Here is a 14,748-nt window from a genome sequence, read left to right as displayed (position 1 = left end):
CATTCTAGTATTTCTACCAAAGAAACCCCAAAGGGGTCACAAAGAGTTGGCCCTGACCGAAAATAACTGAACAAAGAGTTGAGATTGAATCTTTGTGTTGACAATTTTAAAAGTCAGTTGAGAAAAGGCTTAAAGTGAAGTGCCTCTCCTTATGGAGTCTGAGAGAAAGTGCCTGTTTTATCTGTGACATATGAAAACTGTGAAGAGTCTAAGGTATCAGAGAGAAAGAAGGTGAGGATGAACTTCTTTCTTGTGAAAACTTGTCTTGAGTGATATTGTGTAAGTAAATTCTATAAAAGAAATTTGCAAAGAGAATTCTCTGAAGAACTTGAGAGAAGCTGATAGACTATTTTATGTGACCAAAGAAAAAGAACAAATCTTAATCACAAATATTAATATATTTAAGAGAATTTTATTTTATTTTAAATGTACTATTGTTTCAACAATCTGGCTAGCAGCTTCTGTGGGGGTGTAAGATCCACCCACAGCCAGCACCCAGAAAGCTGCTGGCATGCTGGGAAAGCACAGGTTCTTTTGATCTGCTTTAATAAGGAAAGCAAGGTTGAAGGGGTTGACAAGCTTACTTTAATTCAGCATACAGACAGCATTCACTTAGTTCAGGGGAAAAAGCCAGCACCCTGAACTTCAGAACAAAATACAAAAAAATTACAAACATCAACAGACAGACCCAATACAATTCATAGTTACCAACATCTAGGTTCAGCCCAGGAGCTCAGAACAAGGACTGGCCCAGAGTCACACTCACCACCACTGCTGTAAGGAGGAGCTCCAAAGAACAGGCAGCCAACCCCTAGTTTTTATATCTTTTTCAGCATCAGGGGTGAGTCACACATGCGACTCACCCACGTGACCTAGAATGGTCACAAAGAGGCGGGCTTAAACCCACGTGGTCTAAGAGCCTCTGCTCTCCCAGACATGTAAACTAGGCCCTCCCTGGAGTTAGCCCCACCTTGGGCCGCACCTTGGGCCCCACCTTAGTCGCCAATCCACACCCACTAAGGTTTTACACCTAACAGGGGTTTGGGCCTGGGGCTTAGCACCTGGTAAGACTCAATCAAAGATGCTGAATTAATCAAAGGAAACAAAGGCCAAACTCTTCAATGGCACTTGTTGAACTAAGTGCTAAGGAGCCCATTTTGATTGCCAACACAACTATATATTTAATATTTTAATTTAAATTAATAATTTAAAATTAGTATTTAAGAATATAATATTTAATTTAATTTTAAGAGAATTTAATCATTATCTGGCATGATTTGTGTAATTGGAAACTGAGTTTCCATATAAGTGAAGAGAAGACGACTACAGATAGAGTTTGAGATAACGTGTGCTAGAACATTGCTAATAGTCAATATATTACAAATAGTTTTAAAGATATGGATATGTGGATATATTTTACATCAAGTATTGATTCCATTTGTTACATTACATATTCAGTCATTTTAATACTTATTTAATTATAGAAGCAGCATGAAATATGGATAGAGAGGTAGCCCTGGGTTCAAGACATATTGTTTGACATATTCTGGCTGAATGACCCTAAGCAAGTCACTTGATCTCTCAGTGCTCTAGGAAACTCCCTGTTCTTATAGTTCTAGAGAAAGGGCCATCCTTCGTTAGTCAGACTGTCATTAAACATATTAAGTACTTGCTATGTGCTAGATGCTCTGCTAAGTGCTGGAGGTACAAAGAAAAGCAAAAGACAGTCCCCACTCTTAAGATGTTCAGTTTACTGGGAGAGACAGCATGCAAAAAACTATGTAAAAGCAAGCTATATACAGGATACATTGGAAAAAATAAACAAAGGCAGCTAGGTGTTGCTGTGGATACAGCTCAGGAAAACCTGACATCAAATTTGTCCTCGGACACTTACTAGCTGTGTGACCCTGAGCAAGTCATTTAACCTTGTTTGTCTGTTTCTTCATTTGTAAAATGAGCTGGAGAAGACAATGGCAAAGAACTTCAGTATCTTTGCCAAAATGACCCAAATGGGACCATGAAGAGTTGGACACAACAAAAACAACATAACAACAAAAAAATCAAATTTCAATTCAACAAACATTTATTAAATGACTACTACATGCCAAGCACTCTGATAAATGTTGGGAATACAAAAAAAGAGAAAGATAGTCCCTTCCTTCAAGGAGCTTACAACCTAATAGGGCAGACAAAATGCAACCAAACATTGTAGCGCCAATGTGATACCCACAGCAGCTGCTATGGATATGCCTGCGTAGTTCTGAATCACAAAATATAACAGACTTCCTTCATGGAAGAAAGAACCAGAACATTTATTCCAACACCAGAAAGCCAAATCCATCATAGCAACAAAGAGATCTACAGGATATACAGTATGAGAAATCCAGGAAGGAGAGATATGGGATAATAGCAAGTATGGACAGATCAAGTGAAGATTTTTTTTTTTTGAGGATAGAACACGGGCATGTTTGTAGGCAGTAGGGAAGCAGTAGTAGGGGCTCGAGCTAAGTAATTAATGAGATAGAGATTATAAGTTTATTAATGAGAAATAAATTACTCAAATATAGTCCCATATTGCTACAGAGCATAGGAAGATAAATTTAAATATGTAATAATCAAGTTGAAGGCAGAGTGGCCTAGAAGCAGTGATGTTTTAAGGTTCAAATGACATATTGGATGTTAAGCACTTTGCCAAACTTAAAATGCTGTTTTTTAAAAGTCAGTTATTAGTAGTAATACCCCTACAGTCACTGGGCCTGCAGTCTGGGGATGACTTCATTCCATGAGCCTTCTACTGCACTCCTGTTGAGAGCTCAAGCATTGTTTATTGAGCAATAGAGGGGTGTGCTGGTAAATGATTAACAACTGGGCTGAGGACACAGGGAATGTATTTACACACACTTTTTAAAGTTTAATCTGCATCATTAACATTTTAAGTGTAGATGACCAACAAACAATAAGTCAAGCCCTGATTTGTAGCAATTGCTGACATTGAATGCTCACACTGAAAATTTGTGGTCATTTATCAGTCATGTCCAACTCTTCATGATCCCATTTGGGGTTTTCTTGGCAGAGATACTGGTGTGGTTTGCCATTTCCTTCTCTAGCTCATTTTATAAATGAAGAAACTGAAGCAAAAGAGTTAAGTGACTTGCCCAGGATCACACAGCTAGTAAGTGTCTGAGGCCAGATTTGAACTCAGAAAGATGAATCTTCCTGACTCCAGGCCCAGCACTCTACCCACTGCATTACCTAGCTGCCGCAACACTGAAAATTTAACAATCAGCCTTCAATAGTTAGAGTCAGCTCCAGCACATCCCAATCTACCGGTGAGTGTAGTCAGACCCCTAACCTCATAGTCCCTTACTACATATGGGGCTGCATTCTTCACAATTTGCTACATACAAGGAATTTGTTTCTTAAGCCTATTACACAAGTAAAACCTCCATCCTGCTCTGCTCCTCTATTCTCTCAGCCTTCATAAAATAAAGAAGATGCCATTTTCCTTCAGTTTCAAAAATGGGAGAGCCAAAGGCAACAGAAATGGAGCCAATGGGTACCTGAGAGAAGTTCTCTGGTGGACTTAAATATTCTCTCCCTCCTTTCCTATATGAGCCATACCCTCTATAAAAACTGACAGATGTCTGACTTTCAAAAGAGAACTGAATGGCCACAGAAAGCAGCAAAAGGCTGGAGAACAAAAGAACCAAGAGTTCCCAAAGCAACTTCTTAATCTATCTGGGAGTTCTCCATTTAGGATCAGGATAGAACCGGGTTCAAATCCACTCTCTTATACAAATTAATTGTGTGACTATTAGTCTTTCTTGTTTCTCTTAAAGAGAACCATGACATCAGGGATGTGATGCCATTCCATGCAAGTGAATTGGATTTAAGTGAGGGAGAGCTATGCAAAGTCACCAAACTCAATTTCTCTTCTGGAGCCATCTGGGCCCAGTGGCTAGATATGGATCAGAACAATTGGAGATGGTCCAGGATGCAGTGCAAGACCATGGTCTTTTTAAGCTAAGGTCTTTAACAGATCTCCATTTGACTGAGTCAGTGCCCATTCAATGATTAAGGCTTAATAAGAAATGAGGCAAATAATGGCCTCTTTAAAAAAGAAAAAGGAAGAAAGGAAAGGAAGAAAGGAAGGAAGGAAGGAAGTGAGGGAGGAAGAAAGAAAGGAAGAAAGAGGAAAAGAAGGAAAGAAAGAGGGAAAGAAAGAAAGAAAAGAAGAAAGAAAAAAAGAAAGAAGAGAGGGAGGGGCAAGGGAGGGAGGGAGGGAAGGAAGGAAGGAAGGAAGAAAAGGAAATCTTTCTTAGGCATGCATTGAAGGAAGGCCAAATATAGCAAGATATACCAACCAGTATGCCCAATTCAAGCTCTATGAATGTCTATGAGGTTATGAAGTATAACTCAATTGCCTCATGTGAAAAATGGGGATTACAACTATACTTATTATGATTATTATGGATCCCAGGATTATTATGAGGATCCAATGAAACATTTGTAAAGTCCATTGCAAATCTTAAAGTATTATATATTGCTAGTTAACACCACTTTTATTGTCCTTTCTTCATCTTGTAGAGCTAGCAAACAGGTCTTACCAACCCAGCCCATCTTAGGGATAGGTTTCATTATGTGAGCTCTTGTTTGGTTACTGGATTCTACTGTATTCTTAATGAGCTCTTAAAATTGGCCTTGCAAACTCCTCTCCTAAAATTAAAAAAAAAATCTAAATCATGAGTTACTATTATTACTACAAAGCTCTTTGTATAAAGAGCACAAGTTTATCTTTCTGCACTGGGAGGAAGGGAGCACAGAGGAAAAAAAAAGCTGAGACTATATCTTCCATACTTTGATTCTTTAGGTTCTATAGTTTTGTAAGTGTTTGGTTTTCCCTCCACCAATGAAAATCCATGACTTGAGAGATTGATCATCTTTATCTAATTTCTGCATCAAGAAAAAACTCACCAACTAGGAGCTAGTCTTCTGGCGATAAGCTTCTACAATGAATGAATGAATAAATAAAAGTTTTAAGTACTTATATATAACAAGCACTGTGCTAAAACACTTGGTATACATAAACAATTCTAGATAGTCCTTGCTCTCAAGGAGAATATATTCCAAAAGGGGAAGACAACACATATAGGGGAGTGGTGACCCAGAAAGGGTGTTGTGACATAGAACATCTCAGGGAAGGTAAAGGGCACAATAGGGACATAGATCCTTTCCATTAGTGACAGTACTGTTGATTTTGTAAGAAGGGTTATTATGGTATCTTGTTTTGCCCCCACAATAGCTGTGGGGAAGCTTGCTTACTAAGACAATGGCCATCTTGGCATCAGGGAGACTAGAAAGGCTAGGCTGGGACAACCAATTCAAGCCTGAGGGATCATAATCTGTCAAGTATCCTCACTACCATGCCTATATAATCTGCATAATTTGCTTAAGGAATGTAGGAAAATGAAGAATGAAAACTAACCCTAACTCAGACAAGGAGGGTAGAACTGGTTAACCTCACTCCTTCCTCTGTATCGGTGTGGGTGTTCCTAGTGAGTACCACACTGGCTTTCTCACAAGAAATGTAATCAGTGCCTTCCTCTGCCTACTCTGTTTCTGAGTTCTTTGGGTGAGAGTGGGCTATCACATGGATCTTCCTAAGGTTATGCAACCAGGAAAGCAATGAGCTGTGGAAGCTCTTCCTGGGCTTACTTCTTGACTCTGCTTAGGGAGTCCTGTGATCCCCACAGCTGTGTTTCTCATAATTTGATTATGTTTCCAGAGCTAGAAAGAGAGAGAGAAGAAGGGTCAGCTTGGGAGAGAGGAGGCAGTGTAATGTGATGGATGACTAAGGTCTTCTGGATAGATATATTGGGCCCTGTGAGGCACTCCACAATTAGGACTCCCCGGGCCCATAGTGGGGCTTCCAGCTGAAAGTCTCCTAAGGCATGGTCTCTGGTCATGACGGTGCAGCAATAGGGCAGATGAGAGCAGGTGAGAGAATGGATTGGAGAATGTGGTTATTTGAACTTAGCCAAGCTGGTCCTTGGTTTACTCTCATAGTGTTCAGGAACCCCTACACCAGGGTAAGACATCAGAGGAGGATGTATGCAAAAGAAATCCTCCATATAGATGATGTTACCTGTGCCAAGACTTGTATCAGTCCAATCTCAGTTCTGTCCTTAGGGGAAGAAATAGAACTTATTTGTCTCTTGCATTAGGGATAATCATAAGATGCAAAAACTGATTCATAATGACCAGAAGGGTTACAAGGAGAGCAAGAGGTCATTGGTAATTTAAAAAAGAGAGAGACCAGAAGGAAGGCAAAGGAATAAGCAAATAAACAAAACAAGGTATGGGGATATTTAAAATAATGAAGTGTGTACCAAACAGCAAAGGTTTAGCTCTAGTATCTCCAGATACAAATAGGATTAGAATTAGAAGTGACCTTAGACATCTAGTCCAATCTCCTCCTCCTAATAGATGAGGTGTTAGGAATGGGCCTGACCCCAGCACCTTGTTAGTTCAGATTTGATATTGGGATAAAATGGGGCACTTATAGATCATTGAAAATAGTTAACAAAAGGTTTACTTAGCTCCAATGAAGCAAGAATATGCAACAAGGATATAGTAGTACTAAGCTTCAGAAGAAGAAGCTCTCCTTATCTCCATCTAGAAGTGTGTGTGTGTGTGTGTGTGTGTGTCAGCAGGGCAAAGTATGGTGACTCTAGTTGGTATCCACCAACACTGAAGTGCACTGAACCCATATATGGGGGACTTTTCACACTCCTAGGTGACAAGGAAGCCACATCAACAGAGCCAAAAACTACCAGGAGGATGCATCCAGGGAGGCATAGTTTAAACTTTACTTTATCCCTGGACCAATCAAGCCCAGGTTTTGCAGCCTTTTAGGGAAAATTTAGCCTATTCCATGGATGTGTGGGAGTGGGATGAAGACCATGGTAGATATTAGTCCTCTTACAGGAGGGAACTGAGGTCCAAAGAGATTAAATAACTTGTGCCTGGCTAGTCAAGAGCCTGGATTCAAACACAGGAGAAAGAACCTGGAGTTGGGATCCTACTTCTGGAGAGAGGGCTGACCTCAGAGTCTAGAACATAAGGGCCTGGGGGCTGAGACCTCGAGGGAGCAAAACTGGAGAGGGAGGTTACTGCTGATCCTAGACCTAGAATATGTGCTGTGGTTTGGTTTGAAAGCTCATAGTAGTACAATAATCCTACATTTCAGCCAAGCTAGAGGTTGGAGACAGCAGGAACTATTGCCTCACATCAAAATGACAATCCCTTGAAGAGACATTGCATCCTGTAGGGAATAGAGTGAGAACATTAATTCAGAAGAGAAAGAAATCCTCAGGGCCCTCTAGCATTGGAGGTGTGAGCTTCTTAGGAACAGGAGTTCCCAGTGTGTGTGTCTCTCCACTAGTATATTCATTATGTGTGAAAACTTCTCACTGACACTTTGTATTGTGGGAGAGTTTTATGGGAGGACAATATTTTGTTACTTCTGTGAAGGTTATGCTACTTCAGTAAATGTCTGACTGGAGCTAATAATGTCTTCTGGCTAACTAGAGGGGAAAGTACATTTGGAGACTTTTAACCTTGTTGTTGATAGAGATGTCCAATTCTTCATGACCCCATTTGGGGTTTTCTTGGCAGATACTGGAGTGCTTTGCCATTTCCTTCTCCAATTCATCTTACAGATGAGGAAACTGAGCAAAACAGAGTTACTCGGTAGTGACTTGCCCAGGGTCACACAGCTAACAAGTGTCTGAGGCTGAATTTGAACTCAGGAAGATGAATCTTACTGACTCCAGACCCAGCACTCTATCCACTGAGCCACCCAGGTGATGAGGTACAGGCTCTGGGAACCCCCTTGAACTCTCCTTGAATCTTCCCACTATGGCTAGGCCCAAATCTCTGTTACCTCCTGATTGCCTCAGGCTACTTCCCACCCTTGATCCCATCAAAATCCCATTCTCTTGGTTCCAGGTACCTGACCTCCAGGCACCCCAGCCTACTGGCCTCTCCCATCAAAACCTTCCCTGGACCCCTCCTCCAGTCACCCCAGACTACTTGGCCACCCCTAGATCCCTCCCAGTCTTTCTGTATATAAGATCCATCTTGCCTCCATGAAGGTGCTCACATTCAATCTAGAGCAAATTCAATCTGGCCCTCTGGCATTAGCAATACAAATGGTCAGATTCCTTAAGAGTATAGCCAATGCTGAGATTTCTTAAGAGTCTGGCCAATATGGCAGATTTGTAATAAACTTTCTTTTACTTTGGCTGAAAGAAAGCTTGAGTTGAATTCATTCAGAACCCAGTGTATTGCTATTTCAGGGTCCCAGCACCCCTAAACCTCAATATAGGTGTTCCAGATTTAGGGATGCAAACCCACAAAGTACCTTGAACCAATGTACTTGTCCCTCCATGGACTGAATCATCAAGTACAACTTGGGGCAGGGGTGGTAATCCAGAGGGGCACTGTACTATGGCGGGGCTCCTTGAGGATATTCAGAAATACATTTGAAGATATTGGTTGGATGCTCTAGGATCTCAGGGCCCCCCTAGAGAAAAATCACTGTATTTGTTTTGTTTTATTCTCAGACTATAATTAGAGAGTCACTTTTCTGGCCTGTTTCTTTCTAAGTCCGATCACTAGTTTTGAGACAAGTTTTGCATGGTTAAATGCTTAAATATTGACACTTGTTATATTACCGTGTCCCTTACAAATACAAAGGCTGATTTGAACATTATGAATGTTGCATCTCTAGAAAACGGACACTTAACTATGCTCCTAGAGCCACACAGGGGACTTGTGGAACAATGATATTGAAAGAAATCTGTCCAATGCTATAGATTTCTTTGGGGAAATATGAAGTACTATTTGGGGGAAATATAAAATATAAAGTGATTCATATTTTCCCCAAAGTTGAAACTTCCCTTAAATCATATAGTAATGTTGTTTCAACTGTGGCCTAGATGGACTCATTAATGAGATGTACACCCAACAGAGGAATTTAGATTTGGGGTGAAAGAGACTGAAATTCAAGGAACCAGAATCAGGAAATGGAGATGGGACCAAAGATGAACATCACCTCAGGTCCTGAAAACACTAAGCTCGACATATTCATGCTGAGTTGTTTATGGATCCATCCCATTTGGACTCTTCCACTACAGAGATCCAAGGCACTTCTGCTTAGAGATGGCCCAGACTGAGAGCTTTGTGATGGGAAATTGGGCCATCTTCTGTCTCATTTCTAACCTAGCCTTAGTCATTGAATAGGTGTTGCCTCAGACAAACTGAAACCTTGGAAAGACCTTAATTTAGAAAGACCAAGGTTATCCACTGCATCCTAGCTAGTCGTCTAGACTTGTCTTGCCAGTAGACTTGAATGACTCTAGAGGGGAGAATAAGGGTGATGACTTTAGGATTCTCTGCCTCACTTAAATCCAGGTCACTGGCAATTCAAGGCACCACCTTCATGATGTCATTGGTCTTCTTTGAGAATGCAGGATGAACAACAATCAAGCTCATTAACCACAATCAGGCAGCCCAAATGCACCCACAGAGGTGAAGGGATGTGTAAACAACTCTGCCTCCTGGGGCCCCTGGAGAATTTCAGCCCAGTCTAAAGCAGCAATAAGAAAACTTGCTTCCCTTTCAAAGAAACTAGAATGAGAACTAAAAGAAAAGGCAGAGAGGGTATGGTTACAATCATATGCCTGTAAACACCACCTCGCCTAGGCTAACAGCAGGGAAAGTATTCAGTACAATATGAGAGCTTTTGGTTTATTGCAGGGATTTGGGGACAGCAATCCTTCACCAATCAGCCAAAGGGAAAGTTTTTGCTCTTGCTCTTTCCTGCTATGTTCAAGTGAAGAGTAAGAATTGCTTTAAGCCCTTAGCAGGGCTTGAGGTCTAGGGGTGCTGGGCCCCTGAAACAGCAACATACATATACTGCCCGAATGAACTCGACCCAAGCCTTCTTTCTGTCAAAGAAAAACAAGGTTTATTAAAGATCCGCCATATTGGCCAGACTCTTAAGGAATCTGAGCATTACGATGCTTATACTGACCAGGGGGCCAGATTGAATCTGAGTACTTTCATGAAAACAAGATGGATCTTATATACAGAAAGACTGTGGGAAGGACCTAGGAGTAGCCAAGTAGTCTGGGGTGACTGGAGGAGGGGTCTAGGGAGGTTCTTGATGGGAATGGCCAAAAGGCTGGGGTAACTAACAGAGAAGGGCAGGAAATGCCAGGGACCTGACCCATGTGGCCAAGGGAGAATGAGGTCTAAACAGGATCAAGGGTAAGGGTCTAGGGTGGGGCCAGATGCAGACAATGAAAGGCCAGTTGGGAGGATTACTGGGATGCCTCAAGCAAACAAGCGGGAAGATTCGAGGAGAGTACAAGGGGGTTTCCAGAGCCAGTACCCCATCATACAGGATAAACTTCTAAGTTCAATTGGCACTATTAACAATGTCTTCGTTGCTTTCTTAAGAATACACAATCAACAAAATAATAAATCAAGCCCTAATTGGCTGGTTTCCAAGGTATAAATGCTCAAATTAAAATTTCAACAACAAGATGTCTTGAGCTGGTTCCATTTGGCTCCAGCAGATCCATGGATGACCACATGATGTGTGAGTACACGGACCTGCTGTTATTTCTGTCTCTGTGGTTTCTATTCTTTCTGATTTTAGATGAAGGAGTATTAGAGATAGCTATGACCTTGTGAGCTTCAAAAGATCAGAATAGCAAGCACCAGAAGTCGGGGCAATGGTGTCCATGCCAGGAATTGGGGGAGGACAAGGATGGGTGAGGCAGCAACCCAAGGCCCTGAAAAGTGACTTGCTTGACTCAGCCCAGAGATAGCACAGACATGGGCTCATCCATCCACTGACAACCATCAATTCAACTTAAAAGTGAACTTAGTTGAGTGAATGCTGGGTAGAAGCCAAGTTTAATTCCAACCCACTTTGCTCAGCGACAAAGACAGCACAGAGGAGACTGTGCCCCTAGGTATTGGGGAAAATGTTTCTAACTTTTGCTCTTGCTATATATTTTCAGTAAATATGGCTATGTAAAAGGTGATGTTAGTTAGTTAAATGAAACTGGGGCACTAATTATAGGTAATTGATAATTGAGGAAAATACACCAGAATAGGAGTTTAATTCAATAGTATCAGAAAAAAAGATTTCCCCTAACCTTTCATGGGTGTCACAAGAACCCTGAGGGAGATGGGATATAAGCTAACTTTGTTCAAGATAGGAGCACAACCTGTTAGTATACAGTGGGTTGGGAGAGTAAATACAGAGCACTTAACTTAGAATCAGAAAGTCCTCAGTTCAAACCTAGCCTCAGACATCCACTAGTTGTGTAACTTTGGGCAAGTCATGTAACATTTGAGCAAGTCTCACTTTCCTTACCTGTAAAATGGGGATAATATGAACACCCACCTCCCATCACTGTTGTGAGGATGAGATATTTGTAAATCACTTTACAAACCTTAAAGTACTATACAAATGTTAGCTTTTATTAGCTACCCATCCAGAGTATGGAAATATTACCTCTTCCCTCTCCCTCCACCATGGAGTGAGGTGGGGCTGTCAAGAGCTGACAGATACAAGGGTGCTCCTGATCTGGTGGTGAGAGCTTCAGGGACCAAAGTAAAGAAAAGGACTGAGCAAGTTTTGGCCTCCATCTTGGACTAAGGAGATGGAAGTTTTGAAAAATAGTACAGTGACTCATTTGGTCCTGATGAACAGATTGTAAATTGCAGAGCAGGAAGTTTAGAGGCAGAGGGACACGCTTTCACTGCCATCCCTTCCCCCTTCTAGCAGCAAGAAGCCACAGACCCATAAGGGACATGTGGAATAGGGCTCCAACTGAAAAATTTCCATCCTAGAAAGGATAGTTGATAGTGGTCAATTTACATACATATTTAGAACAAATAATGACTTAATCTAGGATTCCTAGAGTGGAAAGGGAGGGAGGAATGTCCTTTCTTTTGACAAAACTTTATTCTGTAGTATTGTGAGCTGCATGCCAGAAGCAGGGAATCAGCCTCAGGATCCTGACCCACATTGGTGATGGGGTATAGGCTCTAGGAACCCCCTTGAACCCTACCTTGAATCTTCCCACTTGATCTGGCCTTTGCTTGAGGCCATAAACTTTTCGTGCCCAAATCTGTTACCTTTAACCTAGCTTAGCCCTCCACTGTCTGTTACCTCCACTTCCCACCCTATCCTTCCCACCCTTAACCTAGCCTAGCCCTCCATTGTAGCCTTCAGCTATTTCCCACCCTTAATTCCATTCCCGGAGTCTGATCTCTAGTCACCCCAGTCCCATCAAGACCCTGGCTGGACCCCTCTTCCAGTCACCCCAGACTACTTGGCCACCCTTAGATCCTTCCCACAGTCTTTTGGTATATAAGATCCATCTTGCCTCCATGCAGGTGCTCAGATTCAATCTAGCTCAAGGTTCAATCTGGCCCATTGGCATTACTGTCACAAATGCTCAGGCTTCTTAAGAGTCTACCCAACATGGTGAACCTTTAATGAACTTTGTTTTCCTCGTTGGCTGAAAGAAGGCTTGGGTCGAATTCATTCGACCAGGACCTGGCGTATCAGTATTTTGGGGTCCCGAGCACCCCTAAACCTCAATATTGGTATATTGTCCCAGCTTTTCTGAGTGAGAGCTAAAAACCAAGATAATAAGAAAACCCCACCACCACCACCACCCATAGTGTACTTAGAGCATTTATATAATATTTATTCTTTTAAACCGACTTTATATAAAACTTTAATGCTTCCACAGCACTTTGCCTACATTATCTTACTTGATCTTCACAACAATCCTATGGAGTTATGCTACTGATAAAAGAGGAAGCTTGGTGTAGGTGTAGTGGAGTGAAAGCTAGCTGGGAGTTAGGAAGACCTAGGTTAAAGTTCTGACATACAAACTGAGATCAGGTTCGGACTGACACAAATTTATCCAGTGTGACACTGGCTAAGTCCTGTAACTTCTCAGTGTCCTTGGCCACTCTGTAAGACCATGTTATATAGGCTGTATAGAACATACACAGACATTCCCTGCTTCCAAATGACCATGAGCAAGCTTTGGGGTCAGCTTCTGCACATTTATGACTAAGGGGTAAAGGGCTCACAGTTTGAGTCCTAACTGGCTGCTGGCAGAAGAACTAATGACTCAGCGGATATGCAGAAGAGATCAACCTGACTTCCACCTTTCTCTTTCTTTTTGGCTGCAAAGTGTGTGTGATTATCTTTGTCTCCCACCTGGCCTTCCTTTGGCTTTGAGGACATGCCCTGCTTAGGCAAGCCTGAAAGTGGACTAGATACACGTGTTTAATGTCTCCTTCCTGTATCTTCCACGTCCTGACCAAGTAGTAACTTTGTGTCACAAACATCTGCAGGCTGAAAGATCCAGAGGTCTGTGAGTACAATGGCATTTGCATACACTGGAACAGCGTGGTGGAATCCATTCAGGTGGGTGGTTGTAGCAGCAGCACATACAGGAACCATCGACTATTGAAACTGAGCGCAAAGAGGAGGAAGTTCACTTTGGAGTACACTGAGAGTGTAGCTCCAAGATAGAATATAAAATGCTTAGTTAACAGTTCTGCAGACTATGTTTTCATGATCTGTACTTAAGAAACATGAAATAAAATTGGTATTTCCATATATTTGGCAGAAAAAAAGAGGATTATACATGAAATTTCAAATATCTATTATGTATAGATTGCTTTCTTTTAAAAAAAATAATAAATTCAACATGGAACTTTCACAGCTGTCCTACTTTTCAGTGATTCTTTCTGGCTTTCTTTGGTACTTCAAACACTTCAATTACCTTTTCTTTCTTTTTGTCTACCCTATCCCTAAAACTTCTCCTTGCCTCCCTGTAACAACGATGTTGCTAGCAGCTGCTATTGGGGGTGAAAGACCAACAACACCAGCACACAGAAGGGCTGCCAGCATAGGTTCTTTGATCTGCTTTTCTAAGGAAAGCAACCTTAAGGAGTTAGCAATCTCACTTTAATCAAACATACATATATCATTCACTTAGTTCAGGGGGAAAAGCCAGCACCCTGAACTTCAGAGAGAGTACAAACAGAAATTACAAACATGCATTATATAAACAGAGCAAATGACAAAAACCAGTCTATCCATAGCAATACATAGTTACCAGAGAAGCACCAACATCTGGGTTTTTTCAAAGCCAGGGGCTCCTTAACAATGGCTACCCAGAGTCTCATCTGGTTAAATCCACAACTCTTCCAGTGAGTGAGAGCCCCAAACAAAATGCTAACCTCTGAGTTTATATACCCTGTTCAGTCAAAGGGTGTCACAACCATGTGACTCAAATCTATGTGAATTTGGCTTTCCCTTGACATAAGCTTGTCATCAAAAACTCCCAATTTAATCAAAGAAACAAAGGCCAGACTCATCAAAGGCACTTAATTACAATAATGCTCCAAAATAAAAAACTGTAAAAAAAAAAAGTGCCACCCTAATTACCATTATACTCCCATGCATGGGGTGGGAGCGGGGGGAACCTTGTAACAAACATTCATAGTTGAGTAAAACAAATTTTCGTATTGACTTTTTTCTAAAAATGGAAATTAAAGCAACCCTGAGTTTCTACCTCACATCCATCAGATTGACAAAGATTAAAAAAAAAAGTGATGATTGTTGAAGGAGCT

The sequence above is a fragment of the Trichosurus vulpecula genome, chromosome 3 (assembly GCF_011100635.1).
Source record: "Trichosurus vulpecula isolate mTriVul1 chromosome 3, mTriVul1.pri, whole genome shotgun sequence".
In the NCBI taxonomy this organism is placed as follows: Eukaryota; Metazoa; Chordata; class Mammalia; order Diprotodontia; family Phalangeridae; genus Trichosurus; species Trichosurus vulpecula.
The sequence above is the reverse complement of the archived record's forward strand: the minus strand, read 5'-3'. Positions refer to the sequence as shown.